Source organism: Podarcis filfolensis, assembly GCF_964270895.1.
Source record: "Podarcis filfolensis genome assembly, chromosome: 2".
NCBI lineage: Eukaryota > Metazoa > Chordata > Lepidosauria > Squamata > Lacertidae > Podarcis > Podarcis filfolensis.
The window spans coordinates 66687989-66707852 of NC_139605.1; the positions used below are offsets into that span (position 1 = coordinate 66687989).

Sequence of the window (19864 nt, forward strand, 5' to 3'; positions counted from 1 at the left end):
TGAGTTGTTTAAGCAGGGAACCTTTCATAAGGGTAAGTATGACAAAGGACAAACATGCAGGATACAGGCATGTTAGTATCTGAGGCAAAGAGCAGCATGGATAGAAAGAAGGTACAGTGGTACCTCAGGTTACATACGCTTCAGGTTACAGACTCCGCTAACCCAGAAATAGTGCTTCAGGTTAAGAACTTTGCTTCAGGATGAGAACAGAAATCATGCTCTGGCGGCGCGGCGGCAGCAGGAAGCCCCATTAGCTAAAGTGGTGCTTTGGGTTAAGAACAGTTTCAGGTTGAGTACGGACCTCCGGAACGAATTAAGTACTTAACCTGAGGTACCACTGTATAGGAATTAAACTGAAAGGCAGCATTGGAAGAAGGCCATGGATGCTTTACTCGGGGAAAAGGCTTCTAAGACCCTATTTCTGTCTTTGGGCTTAAGCCACGCCCAATCTACAACACTGCAAACAAAAATAGTGGAATTAGCAGCCGCAGGATTCCCAGTTCAAGCCCCTGGTGCCACTTACGTTAACTGGAAGATAGAACAGCCTTAAAGAAGGAGATTTATTATTAAAAACCAAATTATTGGTCCTCTGCCAAAGATCGTAGCACACGATTACAAATCTGTTATGTTCTTTTAGTAATTGTGGTTATGGTGGGAGCAGAATGGGGACACAATCTGCACCAAAGATTACTGGATAGGGTGAAAAGTGGTGGAGGGAAATAGCGGACAAATTCAAAGTTCAAAAACCTAACAGTTGTGGGCAGTGATATTGTGAAGAAGCTTCACATGTGAGAAAATAGTTCAGGCCCAACCACTTCTGCTTGAGGAAAGCAGTTGCCTTCTGTTTCACCAGACAGCTGAAGCCTTGACAAATCTCTGGTGCAAAATAGCTCTTGTCTAATTGCATACCTAGAAGGAATATTCACAGTTCTAGAGAAATTTATCTTCATGTCTCTCTAGTTCCTTCTTACTTGCATCTTAAAAACTCCCCCAGTGTCAAATTAACCCCATTTCCCCTCCTCTTCTGGGCTTCTTATTTGAGGCTGCCCACATAGGCTATGCCATGTCCACACTTATGCTATATTGGCTCCAGCTTTGGGGGGAGGGCAGCAGAGGCATAAGTAAGCTATGGCAATTCCTCACTGCAATGGCAAGCCCCCCCCCCCCTTGCTGGCCATTTGTTGTTGAAGACATGATATAATGCAGAGAAAGCTATTTAAAGGTGTTTTTTCAGGGTGTCCTTATTACTTCCCATCTTTAGGTGGCAGCAACCCATAAACACTGGACCTTCTCTCATTTTACTGTGGCTGACTTCAGCTGATAATCAAACGTCAGAAAATAAGTGAGCAATTTCCAAAAGTATTTTCTGATTATTGGGGGGGGGGGGAGAAGAAATTCCACAAAAACATTAATTTAAACAATATCCACATGTAGTATTGCAAATAAATAGGAGTCTACCTCTTGGAAGTCTTTCGAAAGGCAAAGGGATTTTAGTTTTTTTAATAGCCAGAAATGCGTTTAATTTTAATATCCTTATTCCGAGCTGATGCAAAGGGTATAAATAGGATGGGATTCTCACATAAAACACAGAGCCACCCCTTTTAGCATTAGTGTGGGTTTTTTTAAGGCAAGTAAGGGTGGGGTGAAGAGAAGCTGTACATGCTGCAGAGGAATTTGAAAGGATTTTTTTTCTCCTGATCTCATAATCTAAAGATGCCAAATGATAAACGATTCAGGATACAGTTCATGTTAAACGACAGAATTTGCTTCTGCAGACAGTTGGAATAATGGCCACCAACGTGGATGGCTACTTATCACAATGGCTGTATATTATCTGCTGCATCTGAGGTAGTAGGTCTCTCAGTGCCAGTTACTGAAGAACAACTGTGGGAGAGGGCTATGGCCCTCATATCCTGCTTGTGACCTTTCCATAGGCAACTAGATGATCACTGTGAGAAACAGCCTGTTGGATTAGATCAGTCCAAGTCACACAGGGCTCTTCTTAGGCTCTTAGCCCTTCCTTCCACATCTATGCATTTGGTACAAAAGTCTGTAGGCAGCCTTCACAGGCCACATTCACACCACACAATTAATATATGATCCTGCCTTAAACAGGCATGTCCTCCCCTAAATAATTCTGAGAGCTGTAGCTTCATTAGGCTGCTGAGAGTTTTTAGGAGACCCTACTGCTGCCACAGAGCTACAAGTCACAGGGTGGTTTAACAAATCAATCCCTCCACACGGGGAACTCCAGGAATTGAAGCTCTGGGAGGGGAATAAGGGTCTTCTAACGACTCTCAGCACCCTTTCCAAATGACAGCTCCCAGGATTCTTTGGGGGAAGCCATGACTATTTAAAGCGGTATCCTAGTGCTTTAAATACATGGTGTGAATATGGCCACATATACTTGCAGATGGAAGGGGTGAGGCAAGCAGGAGGGTGTGCACTGGGGGCAGAGCTGGTCAACATGGCCGCATTCCCTGTGCCACCTTTGATAGAACACATTAGCAGTTCACCAGAATCTTAAAAGCCCTCTTTCCTTTCTTCTCCCCCAGTTCAGTTCTTGGGCACACCTTCAAAAGCTGATCTAGAGGGTTGGAGCAGATTTGAGAGCATGTAGTGGGAGGAAGGGGAAGTCCTGTTTCAGGAGTGGAACTACACCCCCACACACACCCCTCTTTGCTCCTGTGAATCAGTATGTGTCATAATACCAGAATGTGACCCCACCAGAGAGCCAAAGGAGGGATCTTTGTTTCTTATAGGCAGTTCATGGGCCTTGTCAGACTTGCTGAGCCTCCATCTCTTCCCTTTGCTTTCCCACCACCATCTCCACCGCAGTATGTTTGCTGTGTCCAGTTACTGCCAACACCAAGAGCGGATGTTACTGGACATGTCATGGGTGGTTCTGCTCCCCCACAAAATAACTGTATGTTGGAATACAACCTCAATTTTTGCCCTGTGAGCAGTGGTGGCGTGATCCATGAAAATTGCGGGAGGAATACAATGCAAAACACCCATAATTTTCTGGATTAATGAAGTTGCAAATGGATTTTTCTAGTACTTATGGAAAGAAATGCTAAACGTCTGCTAGATTCCACTAGATATTGAGAAGTGGCTTTTCTGTCATGTGAAAGATCACATAAAATAAAATTATCCGGTAATGAAATATCAGGAAAAATAAAATGCTGTCTGAATGCAGCCGTAGTTAGGGGTTATTAGGTTGTTGTTTTTTTGCTCTAGTTTTTATTATGTATGTTGTGTCTTTTATCTTGTATTTTTATGTTGTGAACTGCCCTGAAATCTACAGATAAAAGGATGGTATAGAAATTTAATAAATAATAATTTTGAAGGAGATTACTATTAAACTTTTAAAAAGGGGTGTATTTTGACCATGTTGCAGATAGCAACTGGGGTAGGAAATGTAGTGTCCTCCAGATGTTTATAAGCTCTAGCCAGCAGAGCTAATGGTCAGGGGTGCTGGGAGTTATAGTTTAGCAACATCTGGAGAGTACCACGTTCTCTGTGCCTGAGACAGATCTTTAGCTAGCAACAACTGTGGAATTCTACTTCCTGGTATTACCATAATTTTACTTGTTGAAATTTGTGGAAATGTCAGATAACAACAAGAAGCCTATGTCTTATGACAGGTATTGAGATTCAAAATTAATTTCTCATTTTGGTGTGCTCCTGGGTCAGGTGCCTATGTAATTGGCCATGCCAGCATCTATTAACCCAAGTCATTATCTTTCACAGTATATTCCTCACTAATTGCTTAGTAATTTATTCACATATATAAGGTGACTCATCTGAACAGGCTTTCTACCAGCTTCCTCTGCCTGCTGCATTAAGTTTTAAATATGCTTAAGAATTACATTAACTTTCCCCTATTATTGGCTGAGTTTAGACACAACACTAAACCAAGTGTTTTATGTTATGAGAGCAAATCTCGGTGAGCCTAGGCTCATGAGTCCTCTTCCTCCCCTCCAGCAAGATCATTTCTGCTTAAACACGGTTTAGTTTATTTTCTGAACCCTAAAATATGATGGATCATAACTATGACTAGTTGCAACAGCTCTGTTCCATGGATAATGGTCTGAAGTCAGCTTGTTTCAACAGACTATAGTACCAATTAACCACCATTTAGACATCATGGCAAACTGAGGTTAATCTAAAGTGGAGTGGAAGCTTCTGGTTATGTCCTTGTCACCACAATGTATAAGTTGGGGGAAAGCATGTGAGTCCAAGGATCACTGTCACTTGTTCTCATAACACAAAACAATGGATTTGTCGTGTCTGAAAAAACTGGCAGCAGACATTTCAGTTTTGCTAGTGCCTTGTCAACATAGCTGTGAATCTGCTTGGTGATTCTGCCCATAGAATTGGCCCAAACCATTATATCATTCTTAAAGAGAAGAGCATTTTGCTACATCTTTTAATTCAGTACCAGGCATGGTGGAATGTGATCACAGCAGAATTCATGGGCAATGGATGCTCCATTGCTTTTGGAACTTCAAATCCCTTTGGTCAAGATTGGCTGGGGGGGGGGAGTATTAAGATGCTGCATAGTCTGGTAGTGTCTCTTATATACTTATCTGCCTTGAAAGAACTTAGCTAGTTCAATAGGGAGTACATGGATAAGATTTATTCATTTACTGACATCTGCAGTAGGACACCTGGAGGCACTGAGATGAGAAGAGTGGTTTTTCCAAAGGAAGTTAAACCATCTTTTTTAAAATTGAATGCACATTAGCCATTCCTTTGTATTTTAAGATGTGTCTTTATTAAGGACAGTAGAATATGTTTTCTCATTTTCCCATTCTTAAGTTCAGTTGTCCACATTTCCATATCAGTTTGTGATTTTTTTAAAGTGAAAATTCAATAGCAATTTAGTGCAAATTGCTCCTAATATGCAGTTTTTAATACAATTTTTTCCTAAAATACACATTTTTGCAAATTAATATAATAACAAACACTTTATCCTAGTATATGCATTTTTATGCACATTACTTTCCTGGAGAACTGCACTGCATAATTCAGAAAGTGTAAATTTGAAAGTATGGCTGTGTTTCAGTTCACATTTTTTTTTTTTTTTGGAAAGTGAGAATTAGGTATATTGTGAGAATTAGATATATGTTTTAAATTGGAACTGAATAGCATTCCTCCCTCGTGCCTAATCTCAATGTGCACATTGTAGCAGTGAGCCAACAGTGGAAGCATCCACCATGCTTTGTTCAACACCCTCATGGCCCCTTCCAACTTTATGATTCTATGAGTCAAAGACGTACTCCCTGAAATCAAGTTCAAGGGGGGAAACATAATTTCTGGTTTTTGCAGAAACAAGTGGTGGGTAGCACTGATTGGCTGGGAACTGCTGATGTTACTAACTTCCTCTTTCTTCTAGAAAGAAATTTTTGTCAACATTTCAAAATTTTATTCTGCCCTTAAAGGAAAATAGAAGAAGAGGGTGAAGGTACATTACATTTAATAACAGTAAACAAATTAAAAATTGGACAGATTGCCTGAAACATGAGTAAAAAGAATAAGGAGCCAGAATGTGATTCATTGGCCAGTGCGTCTATCAAATGGGTCGCAAATTCAGAGAGAAGCTGGGCTCAAACCACAAGAGGAAAAATCATTTTGAGTCCTGATTTGTGTTTACATGTCCATGCAATCTTAGTGTTCATGCTGATTCATCACCCACAAGCTGAAGTGGTCTAAGATGAAGCTCAACTTATTCGCTACAAAAGGAAAAGAGCACCAACAGCTCCTGGAGACAACCCTTTACTTCTTCCTGATGCCTTAGCCAGTCTGCAGAGTTTCTTCTCCTGTCACAATTAATTCACTCGCAACTGTCAGCTTCCAGAAGATGGCATCTTAGTACACAGCTTGCATGCTGCAGTCTGTCAGCACAGCGTGAAATACTGCCTGCAAGGAAGAATAAATACCTCTGCCTTTCTAGGCTGAACTCAAAGTTCCTGGATTAACAGTAGTAGTAGTAGCAGGTGACAGGAAGTGGAGCAAAAGAAAAGGATGACTCAGCAATCGGTCATCTTCCACCTTTTTATCTCTCTTTTGCTGACAGCGCAGAGCAGAAACAGAGTGAGATATAAATGCCATTGGTGGGATGAGCTTAATCTATAAGAAGACCATTAAGTAGAGTTGCCATACGTCCAGAATTTCCTGGACATATCCAGAATACTGCAGTCGGCAGCAGTGTCCGGGTGGAAATCAGCAAAAAAAAGGGGGGATCCAGGGAAATCCAGACATATGGCAGCCCACGCTGGCAGTGTTGCTTTGGCCAGTTTCCCCAAAAACTCAACACCTTTGCCAAAAACAGCTCAACAACTTTTCTGTCCATATTCTTGCTGTTTGAAATATGGCCACCCTACATTAAGACATGCCCCCAAACTCCAGTTCTCTAGATTCTGGCCCACACAACATGTGTTGGCCTTTAAAGTTTTCATTACACTCCAAAAAGAGAGACATTACAGTTAAATATAGTTGTTGTGGGGTCTGTCTGCGCAGGGCTAGCGCTTCACCACATAATCAGTAAAAAGTATGGCCAAGAACAAGAGAAGCCTCATTAACAGTTCATAAATCATAGAGCTGAAAAGACCTACAAAATTGATGACTGCGACTCCATAGAGATGCTTAAGGACATTTAGATCAAGGGACTGAAACATGCCTAATGCTGTGTGAGATTATGGCCATCCAGTTTCACCCTCCCTCCCACAACCACCATCACTGCAGATTCTTTCACATCTTACCACTCCCCAACATCTCCCCTACATAGCCCCAACAACAGTGTGTCACTGATAATGCAATGGGACTTTGCTCCCCTCTCCTCCCCTTCCTCCTCCCATCGGCTCTGGGGGAAGCAGGAGACTCCCCAGAACAGGATGCAGTGGGGAGAGAGGGAGGGTCATTCTGCCAGGCAAGAAGGAATGCTTGTGCTGATGATGTTGAATCCCTCCCTATGATTTAAAGAACAGCAACCCCATTCTAGCTCCATGGGAAAATTACGATATAGACCAGGCAGAAACACAAGGCACTGATGTATATGAAGTTTGACCACTGCTCAGTACTGTCCGTAATGACTTTCCACGGTTTCAGACAGGGAAATTTCCCAGACCTACCTGGACATACCAGGGACTGAACCTGGGACCTTCTGCATACAAAATATTTGCTGTACCACTGAGCCATGTCTCTTTCCCTAATGCAGGAGTTTCCAAATAGTACCATCAGCTCCTTTGCTTGCTTTGGAGGAGACCTGTAGTTTCCAAAATACCACCACAAATATGCACTGTGAATGGCTGGGGAGTGGTTGTAAGTTCATCACTGTGAATGAAGAGGGTGAGGTGAGGAGGAGAAGAAATAGACCACTCAACTGGTCCCGAAGGCACCAAAATGCCATCTTAGCTAGCCTATAGCAATGAGGAAGGAGCTGCATCTTTGGGGAAAGACTATTCAAGTGGGTGTGCTAAAATGCCTCCCACTTACTATCTTAAGGCTGGATGGGATCTGATGAGCTTGCAACTTTATTGGAAGGAGTAGGTAAATTTCCACTCTCCTTTTCAGATATTGTGTTTCGAGATTTGGCCGTTCCCTCTTGAGAATAGGATCGGGCCACAACTGCAATGTCACGTGGCACAGCATTTCCCAGACATTTTTCTAATTAAATCATGAGAATTTTCTACCTAATTGCTTTATACATTTCCCAGGAATAAAGCTCACATTAAGATTTAATAAGACTCAGCTCCATTCACCCCAGAGCAGCTATCCAACATGATTGCCTCTCCTAATGTTCTCAGCGATTCCTCAAGAGCCAATTGTAATGATCATTAAGAAATAAAGGCCCTTCCGCCGGGTATTAAGTGTACCTCTGTGCACCTGGTTCCCTGCAAATGATCCACAACTATACACTACCTAAGGAATAATAATAACAAAGATGCTAATTGCCCCATGGCTGCATCCTGAGAAATTGTGTCATCGATTCTTCTGGGAGGAGGCTCAAACAGTAGCATTTTCAAGAAAGGGACCATTCTCAAATGTTCCTGCTTTGGAAGCCAAGTAGCTCAGATACATGCATTGTGCACATCCACCATCCCACTCAAGCAACACAGGGGAAGAACCCTCTCTCAGTAGCAGAGAAAATGCTTTGCATGTGAAAGGTTCCATATTCAATCCCTGGTGTCCTTAGATAGGGCTGGGAGCCTTTGTCAGTTCGGGTTGACAATATTAAGGTAGGTGGACTAATGGTATGACTTGCTGTAGAGCAGCTTCGTATATTATCCCTTTCCAGTTGGCATCTGTTCCTCTTCTCTGTCACACATGTACGTTGCAACCTGACACTTCCTGCCTTTGCTTGACAAGATCAAATGTAAGTTAGGAGCACAGCCAATGAGCCTCTGAGAGAGGTATAGTAGGGGTCCAAAGGGAAAAACAGCATGGCCTTAGAAAAGGAGCTCTTAGAATATACAATGTACTCTGCCTGTTTGCTATGTGGGAATGTTTTCTGCTGTCACATACATATTAGCATTATTTTGGCATGGGGAATGAGTCACAGTAAGCTTTAAAGATCGGCACTAAAAAGAAAACACTGTCAAGGGACTCTGCATTGCCTCAAGCAGTCAGCATTATTCTGTTGGAAGCCATTTTAACTATTGAAAACAACATTCACCTCTAGGGGCAGGATCAAATGATGGGAAGAAAGATGGTCAAGACATGTCAGTGAAGAAGCAAGGCAATAACTTTATTGTCTCTCTTAAACAGGAATAGAATAGTACCTGACTCCACCCCAAGTCCAGTGGCACCAGTGATTAAGGTATATAATTACATGATCCACTAACATTTCTGGGCTGCTTAAGAACATAAACATAAAAACAGCCTGTTGGATCAGACCAATGGCCCATCTGGTCCAGCATTCTGTTCTCCCAGTGGCCAACCACATGCCTGTGTGAAACCAGGGAGCAGAACATAAACACAAGAACCCCTTCCGTAGTTTCCAGCAACTGACATTCAGAAGCATTACATGTTTTGCCATGCTAAATCTCTTCTGGGGTTCTCTCACCAAAGAGTACTTGCCCCAAACTTGGATTTTGGCTTCCAATGAATTTTTCCATCAGAGACTATGATCAGATTCAGACCTTATGGCATCAACATCAGTCAAGTTGTGTTCCCCCGCCCAAACCACCTGGCTTGATGAAGAGTTTTGGATAACTCGAAAGCTCACACCCAGTATTTTGTGACATTTTGACTGGCCTATTAAAAACATTGCTTCGGATCTCACAAAGCAACGGCACAACCTCTTCCTCAGCTGCTTCCTCCAGCTACAAACATTAAATTCTCTCTGCTTATCTCTTTGTCCTAATTCAAATGACCAACTACTTTCTTTTCTCACACACATACCCCTGAGCACACACCCTCAGACCCCATTTTGCAGATAGATTTGGGGTTTTTTAATGAATGAGTCATTTATTTTCTCCCATTGAAGAAAGATCAACCAATCATCTCTGTTAACAAGCAATCAGCTTAACAAATATTGAACATCAATAACACTATTCAAGAGTGGACTTTTAAGCAAGAATGACTCCTTCTAATAAGGAGGGATACCAGGCATTCCCACCAACATTGTCTAGCACAGGATTCCTCAACCTTGGCCCACCAGATGTTTTGGGACTACAATTCCCATCATCCCTGACCACTGGTCCTGCTAGCTAGGGATCATGGGAGTTGAAGGCCAAAAACTTCTGGAGGGCCGAGGTTGAGGAAACCTGGTCTAGCACCTCTTTTGTTTCTCTAGTCTTCACTCACAGTATATTTGTATCTCAGGGGTGCCAACTTGAATAAGATATTGTGGGGGCCCAGATAAGCCCCGCTCACATAATCGATTACCGTACATGACGCAGTGCACACACACCATTTGAATGGCAATGCCCATCAACTTTAGGAGCCCTGGCCCCCTCAAGTATTTTATTGTGGGGGCCAAAGCCCCCAAGGCCCCTAGGAGGTGGCTCCTATGTTGTATCTAATGTGTCTAGCAAAGTCCTTGCTCTCCTAATAATGGCCACTGAAACTCTTTCACTACCCCACCCTCCCGCCAACTAGTTTTCATGGACTTTCAAATCTTGCTGAGGACCCCCCATCCATCTTTGCCCACTCCAGTTCTAAAATGTGAAATGGCATCATTAAACACCATCTCATCTCCTGGTATTCACATGTCACTTAGTGCTGATTGGCACGGTCCCCTTCTCTTCCACTGTTCTGTGACCTCAGCCAAGCAGGGCTCTCTTGAGCTTTTCACGCCAAGGGCATATGTTCTTCCTTGGACTCTCACGCTTGGAAATGCAGGAGCTAACAAATGTCCATTGCCCCTGGCTCTGCAGGCCTTACCAGCTGCTCAGAAAAAGGAGAAGATTGCGGGGGGGGGGGGGGGGGGAGAGACACTGGAGTTCAGACAGCTCAATATATTTTGCTTTGGTGTGCTGAGTCATCCTTCCACATTTGCCTATGTGGGTGGGGGAGGCTGGGTAGAAATTGGTGGCAGGGTGAGGCAGAGGGCTATTCTTCTTCTCCCACTCGCAAGCTGGGAGAAAAACGTCCTTCATTCTTGTCTTTCCAAAGCAGCTTGAGCCAAGAGCTGCAAAGAGCTTTGCAGCCACTGCAGTAAAGAACTTCAGCTAGATTTCGCATGCACCCTTTTTTAGTGTAGTTAAATAAACAATGTGTTTTGTTTTACTGGCTCTGTATGGTGCCAGTACTATAAAAGGCACAAATAATCTGTCCTTTAAAGTGACTAGTTCAGACCAAAAGAGCAAACATAATTGAAAGTGTGTGTGTATTAAAATAAAAGGTGCCGACCATTAAAAAACAAATGAAAGAAGTGGCTCAAAAGGAGGGGGGTTGTGCTGTCAAGCTGATGCACATTTGGGCTGCTTCCGCAGGCAGGGAAATGGGACCCCGTGTCTCTGGCTGACAGAGGCAAAGTGTGTTGCAGAGATGACTCATTCATTTCACAGGGAAGATGATGCTATCTGCTGCGAGAGATCAGTTCTCCCGCTCTGCTTCTATCCTCCTCCCCCACCCCCTCAGGTGAACTTGCTACAGCATTCTCCTCCAGCAGTTATGAGCAGACAGATGACAGGGAGGAGGTGGGTAACGGACTGAGATTTAAGCAGGAAGCTCTGTCTGTTGTTAGCCTTTGTTAACAAGGAAACTGATCTCCCTCCTTCTCCCCCCCCCCACAACACTCCCCCCCCTTGCCTACTCAGGGAGCAGGGTTTGGAAAATTACTTGGGATTCTGGGCCCAAGGCCAAAATGCCAGATGTGTGTCAAAGGCAGAGCTAGCTAAGAACAGGGACAGGAGCCGCCATGCCAGGACAAACAGCCCTACTCCACGCTTCTCTAACTGGCTTTATCCAACTAGAGCTTTCTTTTCAGATTTGGGCAAGATTCTACCCTGGTGCCCGCAGCACTGACCTTCCTTGTACATTCCTCTCAGCAAGGAGGATTTGTAGTGGCAGCAAGCAGTTATTATGGGGTGTATTTCCCCTGAGCATGCTGTCCTGTCTGTCAGCAATGTGTGAAAGGATAGCTTAGACTAAAGCTGAAATAAATGTTCTTCCCTCAAGTTCTCAAAACTGCCTCTTGAATTTTGTTGTTGAATATTCTCCTGTCTCTCAGTTGTCTAAATATTTCGTCTGCCCACTCTAAGAAGAATAGAGATGTTGTCTGGAAACAATGTGCAAATAAAGAGTTGCATTCTCTTCCCCGCCCCTCTCACATACCCCTCTCACACACAAATACACAAACCTTTTCCAATCCCGCTTGTCCCTACAGAAGTGGCTTTTCTTATTTATTGCAGGTTGTTAGGCTTATGTTATACACACCTGCATGCGCTGTCTGGTTGAGCCTTCTGAACAGGAATATGAGGTAAAAATACAGACCATACTGTGGCACCAGAATCCACTGTTACAATCCTCACTTGCTGTATAGTTAATCTAGAAACATAGTGCATTGTTAAGCTATTGAATTTGCTACCAACTTGGACAACTTTCAACAAACAAATTCATGGACAGTAAAACTATAAATGGAGACTGGTCATGATGTCTGTATACAACCTCCAGTATCAGAAGTGATATGCTTCTGAATATCAGTTGCTGGAGGGGAGGACATGGGTGGGAAAACTGCTATTGTGTTAATGTCCTGTTTGTGGGCTTCCCACCTGTATCTGGTTCATCAATGAGAGAACAGGATGCCAAACCAGATGGGCCTTGGGCCTGCTAAAGAAGGGCTTTACTTATGTTCTTTTTATGTACTCGGAGCTGTTACTCCTGCTTGTTCTGCTCACCAACCCCACTTACCTGCCAATCTGCTTCCCACATACCTAGCCAACCACTGCTCCCTTTACACTTGACCAACTCCCTCCCTTTACCCCTTGCCTACCTCCTCCCAGCACCCCCCACCCTATTTTAAAGGAGAGGGGCAGGCACATCTGAGAATGGTTTGCCAAAGCATTTTTGGAAGCACCTCCCACCCTCCTTTAAACAGTTTGCCTTGGCCCCCTGCCCCCTGCCCTGCTTGCTTGATCACCTGCTTGCTGTTTTGTCTTCACACTATTGGAGGCCACATAAACTGCAGCATGACAACAGCATTGCAATTTTATTATACAGCCCAGTAAGATAAGCAGAGAAACCATTGTTTATTGTTTGCATGCTGCTAATGTTTTCTGTCACTGTTCTGAGGGAGCTTATGCTGGTATTTTTTGTTTTTGTTTTCTCTGTATTAAATATTAATGTCCTGTATGATCTCCCTCCTCCTTTTCTATAGTATAATGTATTTATGCATATATATTTTGACCAATATAGGCTGCTTGGAGACCCTCTGGGTCTCATAACTCAACACGAGTTCACTACTGTCATGGACTGACTGGATGCAGAGGAGCGATGGGAGGCACCAGCTGGGGGAACCCCCAAGGGAACTCTGAAGAGAGGAAGGCTCAGAGCCAGGGGATTGTTGGTAGGTCGATGGTGAGTGGTCAGAGGGAGAAGAGGGAGCAGACTGGGAAGAGGAAGTGTCAAAGCTGAAGAGGCAACAGTGAGCAGGAAGAGGCTCTGGCAGAGAGCAGTCCAAACTCAGAGGCAGGAGAGGAGTGGGGGCGAGGAGATAGAGATGCTGCTGAAGAATCCTACTCCTACTCCTCCTGCAACCAGCTCCCCTCTTCCCATGTCTCCCAGAACATGCAGAGAAGTGAAGAGAGCGGAGTGAAGAAAGACAAGACAAAGGAGCCTTAGGCTGCTGAGGAAGGAACCGGAGGAGGAACCTTAGAGAGCGGTGGGAAGGCAGGGATCTTCAGTCCTCACAACTGCCTCATTGGAGCAAGACCTACTGGGAAGAGTTGTTCTGATTACTAGGTCTGTGCTGTTTTTGTTTCTTTGAATAAAGAATTAACTTCACTGATCAGGGTTTTTTTTATTACTGATTACAGCATGGGTAGGCAAACTAAGGCCCGGGGCCCGGATCTGGCCCAATTGCCTTCTAAATCCAGCCTGCAGATGGTCTGGGAATCAGTGTGTTTTTACATAAGGAGAATGTGTCCTTTTATTTAAAATGCATCTCTGGGTTATTTGTGGGTCATAGGAATTCGTTCATTATTATTTTTTTCAAAATATAGTCTGGCCCCTCAAAAAGTCTGAGGGACAGTGGACTGGCCCCCTGCTGAAAAAGTTTGCTGACCCCTGGACTACAGCTCCTGACAACTGTTTCATTTTAATTTATTTGAGATTTTACAGTTTCAACTCATTTTTAAACTCATTTCAATCTCCTGTATACTGCATAGTCAAGTGGCATATAAATTGTTGGAATTAATTAATTAATTAATTAATTAAAAATGTGATTCAGATTAAGATCTGAAGCATAAAGGTGAAGTGTCCATGTAAGTATCTGACAAGAGTAACTACGTAATTTATGGCTTAATTCTACCCTCCTTTTCAGAGGCTCTAGCACCAGGAAGAACATGCAAGTGTGGGAACCACACACACCCAAGCTTATAAAGAGCTGCTTTATACCCAGATTAACAATCCACCCAGCACAGTCCTGAGTATTTTAACTGGCAACAGCTCATTAAAGTCTTTCCCAGAACTCCTACCTGAGAGATCCTTTCGCCAGTATTAAACATGAGACTGCATATATGCACAATTTAGCAAAATATAACTGAGATACGTACAGGTCCTGGCTTCTTATAAGCAACACAAAGTCTCTCTGTCTGACTGTCTCTTTTTCTCTGTCTTTCACACAGCCTTGCTGTAGCCTTTACTGTGCCAGCAGAATTGTGGATGTTCTTAGGATGCTGCATGAGGACACAGGATTCTGGCAATGCACAATTATAGGGCCTGTTCACATATTTTGTGCACAAAAGAGCATTCTCCATCTTTCTCCCAAAATAGAGTCTTGTCAGGGAAGTTGTATGAAAATATACCTTTTTTTATTTCCAGAGAGAAAATATGAATTTTATTGATTGTAGGCAGGGGCTCTCCATGAAGTAACTGAGAGGGCCCAACTGAAGTATTTATTGAATCATTCATTTACTTTTATTTTTATTTTTGTATTTGTACTACAGTCTACCTTTCAGCCCACCAGGAGTCTAGTAATGTTGTCATTAACGAAGGTGTCAGGGGTAGGAATACGTAGTCTTGCAAGAGATCTTCAACAGAAATAAATATGGTGCAAGTTAGCTAACAAAGTAAGAGTTATTCATTTCATTTATTTCTGAAATGTATATCCCACTCTTCATCGTAAAGGACCCCAGGTCCACTATTCTGATGATATGTTTCAAATCTGGAGATTCATACTTTTAGGGCAGGGGTTAGTTTCGTCCCAAACGAAGGGAAAGAAGTCATGGAAATGGATGGTGTCTTTGTAATCACCTGTGTGTTTGCAACTGTGCTAATTGAGGGAATAATAATAATAATAATAATAATAATAATAATAATAATTTTTATTTATACCCCGCCCTCCCCAGCCAAGGCTGGGCTCAGGGCTGCTAACAAGCAATAATAAAAACAAGTTGAATGAATACAACTTAAAAACAAAATTAAAATACAACATAAAAATATTGAAACATTAAAATATTAAAATGTAGTCTCATCACAGGAGCAGAAAGGAAAAGAAAAAAGAAAGAGGGGGAGGGAATCAAATTGGCTCCAAGCCAAAGGCCAGGCGGAACAACTCTGTCTTACAGGCCCTGCGGAAAGAAATCAGATCCTGCAGGGCCCTGGTCTCATGAGGCAGAGCGTTCCACCAGGCCGGAGCCAGAGTTGAAAAGGCCCTGGCTCTGGTTGAAGCCAATCTAACTTCCTTAGGGCCCGGGACCACTAGGGCGTTGCTATTTATGGACCATATTTATAGAGATCCATCCAGCCCAAGCAGTGCTGCTTCACACAATCTCGAGGCTCTAGTAAGCTCATCATATTGCTTTTCACAAACACCTCTTTATAACACTCAACTTTGCCCATGTACAACAGTTTTTCTACAATGCTCACACAACTTTTTCTCCTGGGTCATTGATGGTTTGAATGCCCCAGCACCTCATTGGGCCCCATACAGAAGAATTAAATGTTTTGTTGTTGTTTTTTTAAAAACAAACTTGCAATTGATGCCAGATAGTCCTGCGAAAAGGTCACACCCATTACTTTAGTGCTGACTAAAATGTGATTAAACTTTGGGGCCACAGTCCTGCTCTGTATGAACTGCATATTTGATGTTACAGCAATGCTGCATTTCAGTGTGCTTTGTATATTTCCTATGAACTGTGGTTGAAACAGATGGGCTAAAATTTATTATAGTGCTGATGACACAAGAGGAAGGGAGGGTTCGTATACCATTCAGACAGTGTCATTAGTGTCCTTGAGAGTGACTTCACAGCCGGATGAAAGATATTGCTTCTTCACATACAACTGTTTCCTTTCCTCCATAGGTATTGCCAAACACAAATAATGTCTGAAGACATTAGAAGTAATTGTCAAGGAGGTGAGTACTGAAAATAATTTGCAATTCTGCTGCTGTTTTTTTGATGCCAGCCAACCAAGCGTAAGAGACTTCAGCTCAATTTTATGAAAGTGCAAATTTAAAAATAGACCCTGGAGTCAAGGGATATTGACTGTGCCAAGGATAAAACATTTTGCAGCCCTGGCCCACATTACGTGACTAGAGCTGGTAAGCAAATGTCACTTTCTCAGACCAACAGCTTGCCACTTTTGTTTTTTTTACATGGATCTCACACTGATATCAAGAATATCAGATATAATTAGAGAAGCCACACACAGGGCTACAGCAAAGCATCCCTTCAGATTTCATTCTTAACAAAGTATTTACAGTAATCTGATTAAACAAAGGAAGTCTTTCCAAGGTGATCAAAGAGCCTGAGATTTAGGATTCAAATGAAAACAAAACTCAAGACTAAAAAGAGGTACCAGCAGGAATCATAGCAGGTAGTACAAAATATGAGAGCCAGTGAGGTCCATTAACATAATTTGTTTGGGTCATGCAGGCAGTCAGGCAGTCACTTAGTTTTATTGCACATAGCCAAAGGCTGCCGCAATGTACACAAAATCAATCAACAGTTAAAGGGAAATATGCTGGGTTAATACAAAAAACTTAAAACATTTACCGGTATATTATCAAGACATAACCTACTCTAAACAGAGTTATAGAAGTACCTTAATATACAGGTTAAGGCTTTAAACAATAAAATTTATAGGCTAAAATCACCACATGGCCACTAATATATTAAAAATAATGTTAATTAATACAGTGTACAATTATATTCGGAGTTTGGTGATAAAGAGAGAATATAGCTTGATGTAGCTATGAGCACCGCAACCCCAGAGTCAGTCACGACTGGACCTAATGGTCAGGGGTCCCTTTACCTTTTAGGTAGGGTCAAATAAATTCATCTCCTTTACAGTTGGTGGCTATCTTGGCTATATAATTTGCTTCATTATATAAGGAGCAGCACAAGATATAATGCATAAGGTCCTCTACTTTAGGACACCCCCTAATGCAAACACCTTTGTTTGTTGGTATGCCTCTGTGTCTCCCATCTCTATTATCAGAGTTTATTGTATTTAATCGTAACTCTGTAAAAGCTTTCCAAAGTTGTACAAAAGTCAGTTCATTAAAATAAGGTGTTTGTTCATGGGCCTCTCTAAGTTTAAAATATAATGGGGCACATGTGGATGTGTACATAGTTTAGGCCGTTTTTAATTGCCACTGCCCTTACAGTTTGTTTAAAAATATTTATCTGTGAATATAAGGGAAGTTCTTTGATCTCAGTCACTGAGAGGTCATATTTGCCCAACAGTTGGGCAGCGTGACGTACCCAGTTTTTAAGGGATAATCCATTCGAGAGCTCAATCAGGCATTTTTTTTGTAGTGCAGTGTTGTCCATCTGTTGAATTCTAAACCAGTAGCAGAGGATCTATTTGGCTCTCTATGCTCAACATGCAAGTTTCCAACCTGAGGGTCATGCAGTCAGCTCTTGCCTCATTTTGTGGTGCTACTGGGTGTCACAAACTTTCAGAGTCAGTTATCGCAGAGTCAGGGCAATTTAAAGATAGCATCAGCATTAACTTTTGCTACTCTAGTTTGTATGGAACTTCCTCATTGTTACCCTAATAAGTGACTTGTTTGCATTTTAGAATCACTCCTAGTTGGCATTTTGGTAAGTTGCAGGAATAACACAATTGAGTGTTTCTGCGGAGAGGCAAATTTCTGTAGGTGAGGCCCTAGTTAAAATGTTCATGCAATAAAGTTTAAACTTTGGACAGATTCACTCCTAATTAGAGCCAAGGTCATGGTATGATGGCGGTGAGACGAGCTCAGGATCCTGTGCCGGCTCATCCCTGCTCCCTTTCTGTCCTCAGAACATCCTGTTTTGGAGCTTCCTGCTGGTGGGGAAACTGCCAATAGGCCTCTCATCTGCAAGTTCAGCCAGCAGAGCTGAGTAGAGGAACACCTCGCCCAGCCCAGCATAAGGAGGTTTGGACTGCTCTGCCTGACAAGAGAATTAGTCACAGGACCCTGATTTATGCACTCAAATGCAGTATTGGTTTGAAAATGTGACCTGCCATATCTTAACAGAACTTTAGAAACGGAGATGAGTCAGGCGGCAGTCTGGACTCCTGACAGAAATTTCGTAAACCTGACTCGGCTTGCCAAAAAAGCTGAAGAAACCAACTTGCGTTGACTTCATCCCCTAAAAAATGGTCCTTTGTCAAAGGAGTTGTGACTGGTTACACTTGCCAGAATCTGCTGAAAAACTCAGCTTCTTCAGATGAATATAAAAAAAAATTGCAAAATGAAGTGACCCCAAAGTTCCCTTTCCCCTTCACTTGCTAACTAAGCCAACTGTGTTGCTACATCCAGAATGGCTCGAGCAAATTAATAAAAAGGCCCAATTCATTCATTACTCTTGTTATGAAGCTGTTGCCCCAAATCTGCTCGCTCATGGCTCACTCCCACACCACATAGATAACTTTTTATTCATTCATTCATTCATACATACATACATACATACATTTATTTTCATTTCTGAATTGCTTCCCATAAAACATCCTGAAGCAATGTAACAATAAAAACATAAAAATACAATTGTAGTCCAATCTATATAAAGACTTGGATAAAAACTTGTTGGAAGAGGAAGATATTCAATAGGTCCTGGAAAGATGTTCCCCCAAAAAGGATATTTAGCTAGCGTCAAACTGAGTGCTGTCCTATTTACATGTATCTGAACCCTCTCAGGCTAGGGATTTATACCCAAACAAAGATGATAGAAAAGAAGATAATTATAAATGTAGTATTTAACAACACTGCACAGCAGCATATATATCTAGGTACAGTGTCAGGCACACATAAGAATATTCAAACATACTCACACTTCTGTCTTAAAGAAATAAAAATTCTAAACTAAAAAGGAGGGAATAGCACTAAAAACAGAGAGCGTTGCAAAGTTCACCTCTTCTAGTGCTGGCTAAAGTACTCCATATATATATATATATATATATATATATATATATAATTTTTATTAAATTTTCTCTTTCACTATTTTGAATACTTACTTAAACATCCTTAAATTATCAATATCTTCCCTTCTTCTCTTTCCATGGTTCATTCTGCATACCATATATCCCTGCATATTTTACATAAATTAAACCATTCAGTATTCCATTATTACATCCATCAAAACTTATTTACACTGTTGTATTTATCTTAATGCTGCCAACATTTTCAAGTGTACACAATTCCCCTCCATATATTTAATAAACATTTTCCAATCTTCTCTTTACCAATACAGTATTCTTCTTCTTCTCTTATTCTGTATGTTAGGTCTGCAAGCTGCGCATATTCCATCAGCTTAAGTTGCCATTCTTCTTTAGTTGGGACCTCGCTCATTTTCCATTCTGGCTAAAGTACTCCTGACACCATGTGAGTGTAGACAATAAAAGAGCTGTGAGTGACCCAGGCATTTTGCTCAGGAGTCTATGGCCAAAGAGATTTCAGGTCTTTATTAGTAAAACAGGGTCACAGGCACAGACCCTTCGCTGAGCTTTGGGTTCGAAGTCCAGCAGCAAGTTTGAAGGTGTTCTTGGGGTGCAGAGAGAGGAAACCCAGAGGGGATCTCCAGAAAGATGGCATATAGAGACAGAAGTCATAGAGATGACACACACACAGAGCAAGGTTAAAATCTGGGCTTGCAAGGGTTTGTAGGGGATTCAAAAGTGTGTCTCAGTGAGTTGGCATGATAACCAATGAGAAGGGGGCAAAATCCAGGTAGGTGTGCTTGCACATAGGGGAAGGGTTTCAGGA

General features: G+C 42.2%; 1 long non-coding RNA gene across 2 annotated transcripts; it reads left to right on the plus strand.

Moving 5' to 3' along the window:
* Positions 1-13196: 13196 nt before the first annotated feature.
* On the plus strand, positions 13197-18920 carry LOC310756308. Of its 2 annotated transcripts, none has more exons than XR_014544797.1 (3): positions 13197-13413; positions 15975-16027; positions 17923-18920. It is a non-coding gene; the product is annotated as an uncharacterized lncRNA (long non-coding RNA). The 2 variants fall into 2 exon arrangements; XR_014544798.1 differs by lacking the exon at positions 13197-13413 and adding an exon at positions 14339-14741.
* The last annotated feature ends 944 nt before the right edge of the window (positions 18921-19864 follow it).